Consider the following 4997-nt stretch of genomic DNA (forward strand, 5'->3'; position numbering starts at 1 on the left):
AAATTATGAGAAAAGTTCAGCTACATATGTGAGTTTATTTGGATTGAAAGTTTATAAATATCACAATTCCAGAAAGTCTATAAATATGACAATTCCAGAAAAAGAAAATATTTTTATAAACGGCTTGACACTACTACAAAATCTTTTCCTTTGATATATTTTACTCATTTTATGGTTTCAAACTCTTTGTCTTCACTTGAATTTGTACCTGGACATGATATATCTTGATGCTTTTCTTTCCAATTCCTCTCCCCTCCCTTCAGCCCCTCAGCCCCTCTTCATTACAAAAGCTTTGTTTTTATTTTCTTCTTCTTTTCTCATTTTTTTTTCTGTTTATTTTTGTAGCACTTGGGATTAAACCCAGAACCTTTGTACTGAGTTATATATTCATTCATTCATTCATTCATTCATTCATTCATTCATTCATTCATATTTTGAGACAGGCTCTTGCTAAATCATTGTTACCCGTCAGGCCCCAACTTTTGATCCTCCTGCCTCAGCTCCCCAGAGTGCTGTGACTGTAGGTGTATGCCACGATGCGCAGCTTGTGCTAGCCTTCCTAGAACTGTGGGGGTCCAGGCTTCGTGCCCTAATCCATCCTGTACTTTATAACCATGTCAGTGACCTATAGGTGCCCTTGATTAGGCTTTACCTGTCCTCAGAACGCCGCTGGTTCTTTCCTAACAAGGATTTCTTTGAGTTTAGGCTGGAACACTTCCCCCAAAACTCTGGCTACAGAAAAATTTGCTTTTTCATTCAAGCCCAGCTCAAAACACACCTGTGCATACAGACTACCCTGTTGTCCTCACCACAGCAACATGTCCTTCCGTTTTACGTCAGATCAAGGGCAACCATGACACCCTGGACAAAGCTGGTTTCTGTCCTCCAGCATTTATGAGGGTCACTCTCAGTTGTGGCTGTGGATTTCTCTCTCTCCCCTACTGGATTTTATTTCCTGAGGGTTTGCATTCCTGGCCTCCTGCAAAGTCAAGGCACATAATTGGTGTGCTTAGTATTAGTGACAAGCTTTATTATTGATGTTTAACTTGATCATAGTAACTGCATTCTGGCCAGTGACCAGTTTAGGCAGGTACCCAGTAGAACATTCTGTGGTGATGGAAATGTGGCCACTGTGACTTAAATACTTCCCCTTGTGCTGGATTTTAATTAATTTAACTTAAATTGCCACATGTTGTTGGACAGTGTGGGCCAGGTAACAGTAGGTGATATAATTTTGCAGTGAAAAAACAGAGCCAGTCCTTTCTCCCACAGGGTGCTGTCACACCTGGGTATGGTACCTAGGATAGTGGACCTTCCAGTCACCTTGAGGGTGAAGTGGGGACAAAACCAGAACATGAAGGGAGGGGAGTAGAGAGGAATGATGGGAAGAACCTGACGCATTGCCTCAGTGCTTCCTGGAGCTACCCTGGGACCACTCACTGTATGCCGAAGGACGTTTGCCTCCTTGTGAAAGCCATTTTGATTGATGCTTTTTGTAAATTGCAGCCAAAATCATCAAAAATTGCAGCACCATCCTGCTAAATCAAGCAGAATGAGGGAGCAGGATATATTGTGCTTACATGGTATTTTTGGAGATCTCATAAAGACCAGAGAAAGGAATGCAAGAAAAATACGTAAAAGGAAACAGTTATGGAAACTTTATGTATCTAAAGTCTGAGCTTGTCTAAGCCAACAAGTTGGGTGTGAGAGTTGTCACTGAGAGGGAAAAAATGAAGAATTCTGCAGAGGGTATCTGTGACTCTGGCTCAACCAGGACTTCTCTTGGGCTTCCTTTCATCACAGGACCTGTTCTGTGGGAAATCCTTCCTTATAGTTCAGGTAAGGCTGGCCCTGCATTGCCTGGTCACAGGGATGGGCTGATACAGCTCTGGCTAGGGGCACATGCCATCCTCAAGCCATAGTGACTGGTTGAGGAACAGGCACAAGGATTTTCATTAATATTTGGTATATGAATGTACATATTATGTACTACACAGATGTTCTAATAAGTGAAAAATCACTTGGTACATCAATGATGTAGACACTGGAAAAGAGGAAAGGTGCATTTGTGTTAAACCCTGTGGCTATAAGCCTTAAGATTTAGAAACTCTTTTGAAAATAAAAGCCAATCTCAGAATCTGGAGAGAAATTGGGCTGAGAGACAGGGGAGATGGAACCCCGATGACAGTGTCTGAACCACTGAGTGCAGCCAGGCATGAAGTCAAAGCCCTCTGGTGCACAACGCATATTGTTCCAAGCTATGTTAAAGCCAATTTCATAGACTTTCTCGTGACTGCAGTGGAAAGAGTCCTGAGAGACTCAGTAGGAGATTAACCAAGAGGGAGGCCCTGAATCTGTGACCAGAGTGGGGTCATGTGCGGAGAAATGTGCAAGACCTAAGAACTGCTAAGGTGGCACTAGGTAACCTGAGGCAGGAGGCTGCACCCTGGCAAGTCAGCAAAGACAGATTTGGGACAGACTGATCTGAGTTTTCATACCAGCTCTTACTAGTTCAATAAGTTGGACAAAGTCAACATTCTGCTCTCAGTTTGGCCACCTCTGAAGTGGGGAAAAGATACCAGCAGGTTCGTTCTCAGAAGGAAGATGCTGCATGTCAACTCCCCGCACAGAATTAGCCAGACTGTGTTTCCCTAGTTGCTGCTGGTTCCTGGTACCATGGACAACAGTACCAGAGCTGCTGTAACAAAGCTGTTCCAATTTACTGCTCACATTGCTTGGATTTTCTTTTCTCCTGACCACCTCTTCCTTTTGTCTCTCTTACTACCAATCCTACTGGTTTCAGCAGAAAGTAACAACAAGTGCCCGCTGCTTGAGCGTGGACTCAGCTGTCACATGTTGCACACATCACTTGACTCTTGACAGTAATAATTTGAAGCAGGTGGCACCATGCTATGCTTTCAGTGTGTGTCCCAATGTTCATGTACTCAATTTCAAACTTATGGGCATGGCATCTGGGGGGAGCCTTTCGGAGGTAATCAGGCTCAGCGGAAGCCATGGAAGTGGCACCCAGGATGGCACTAGCATTTTTCTCATAAGAGTAGGAGAGACCAGTGCTGGTGAGCTTGCTCTGGGGCACCTCATGAGGCAGGAAAAAAGCCCTCATCAGAAGCTAAGCAGGAACCAGTGCTGCCAGGCACGGGGGCCAGGGGTTTGAACCCCGGACCTGTCCTGCCAGCCCTGTCCCTGGGGTACACTGAGACGGCAATTGAGGCTGGGTGTGGTGGCACATGCCTATAATCTCAGCTCTTGGGAGGCTGTAAACAGGCAGATCATGAGTCCAATCTAGTAGTGAGACCCTGAACACCCTGTAGACCCTTCCCTAAAATACCAAAAAAAAAAAAAAAAAAAAAAGAAAAGGAATCAGTGCTGGGCTCTGGTCTTCTCAGCTTCCAGAACCATCAGCTAATTTTGTTCTTTCTATGTATTGTGTTATAGCAACATAAAGTGCACTGAGATGCACCACCATTTTGCAGGTTAGCAGATACTAATTGAGAGAGATTAGTAACCTCTATACACCATTAGGGGAAGGCCAAGCCAGACTGGCCTTTAGCTATAACTTATGGGGGAGAAGAAACCCTGGGGTCATTCTTTATTCTTAGAATTGTCTGTCTTGGGAGAATTATGAAAGACATACTGTTGTGTTGAATTTCAAACCAGTTACCTGTGTAACCGAAGAAGCGGTAAGACTTCAGTTACAATAGGAAGGAGTGGAAACTGACCCAGGAGTGCCAGAGGAGAGAAGATATCCAATTACAGCTCTTCCTGGGATACAGGTAAGATGATGTTCTTAAACTTCACACAGGAGATGATCCAAACCGGAGATTTTAGATAAAATTAATTTAGATTAAAATAAAAAGGAACTCTTTTAGAATTTCAGAGCTAGAAATGAAATTCATATAATTTTTCTTTTATTATTATAAAATTCCTCAAACTAAGCACAAATGTTCACTCTTATCATCCTCTTTCCCCTTGAGCACCCACTACTATTCTTGGGTTGGTTTTTTTTTTTTATCATTTAGATGATCCTATTTTGATTAGCTGTGCCATCATTGGGACACAAATGAAACTTCTGTTCCCATGGAAATACAGAAACTGCAAAGGCAGTCTGAGAAAGGCAGACTCTCTAGAGGAGCGGAAAAGTATTTGGCATTATCGCTGATTGCAGCAGTAGGGGTTATTTCCATAAGTGGAATGGGGTGCTAGAGCTAAAAGGAATGTGATTGGTCCATATGAATTAACATGGGAAAACGCTGACAATAGATTTACACATTAAAAAGCTAACTTGCAGAATAACATTAATAATGAAGTTTGTTTGTTTGTTTGTTTGTTTTTTTGCAGAACCGCAGATTGAACTCAGACCCTTGTGCTTGCCAGGCAAGTACGTATTCTGCTGAGCCGTGTCCCCAGCCCCTGAAGTATTTTTTTTTTTTTTTAAAGAAAAGATCTTGAAGGAAAAACATGAACCTTTTGTTAGTTGTGACTGAGATTATTTGGAGTAGAGCAGAAGAGTCTGACTTTTAGTTTTAAACATTTCTACATAGTTTAAGGTTTCAGGTCTTTTCTTCTTTTTTTTCTTTTCTTTTTTAAGGTATTTGATACAGGGTCTTACTTGGCAGCTCGGACTCACAGCGATCCTCCTGTTTTCAGCCTCCCCAGCGCAGGGATTACAGGTGTGCACGCACCTCCATGCCTCATCTCAGTGGCCCACTCAATGCGTCAGGCGGCGGGGCTGGTGCAGCATGTGGTGCCGGCGGTCGAACTCCAGTCCCTGCACTTGTCTAAGCAGGTGCTTAGTCCACAGAACTAGCTTGCCAGCCTGGTTTTGGGTCTTTTAAAAATTCCTTTTTCCAATAAGCTAGTTTTCTTTCTGTGTTTGTAAAATTTAAGTTGAAATTAATGTTGAATTGATGAGTATTAAGGAAGACAAGCTAAACTACTGATGTTGCAAGCATCAGTTTCTGTATTCTATGCACATG

At 42.8% G+C, this 4997-nt stretch overlaps 1 long non-coding RNA gene across 2 annotated transcripts in view; it reads left to right on the forward strand.

Moving 5' to 3' along the window:
- Positions 1-1288: 1288 nt before the first annotated feature.
- Positions 1289-4997, forward strand: part of LOC111812743 — a 4500-nt gene continuing 791 nt past the window's right edge. The window contains exons 1-2 of one of the 2 annotated variants that reach the window (XR_002818158.1): positions 1289-1839; positions 3679-3794. This is a non-coding gene — a long non-coding RNA (uncharacterized LOC111812743). Of the gene's footprint in view, positions 1840-1921; positions 2993-3678; positions 3795-4997 lie in introns of those variants that run through there. The other variant, XR_002818157.1, reaches the window with a different exon arrangement.

This window comes from Octodon degus, unplaced genomic scaffold (genome assembly GCF_000260255.1).
Source record: "Octodon degus isolate 3935 unplaced genomic scaffold, OctDeg1.0 scaffold00140, whole genome shotgun sequence".
Taxonomy (NCBI): Eukaryota; Metazoa; Chordata; class Mammalia; order Rodentia; family Octodontidae; genus Octodon; species Octodon degus.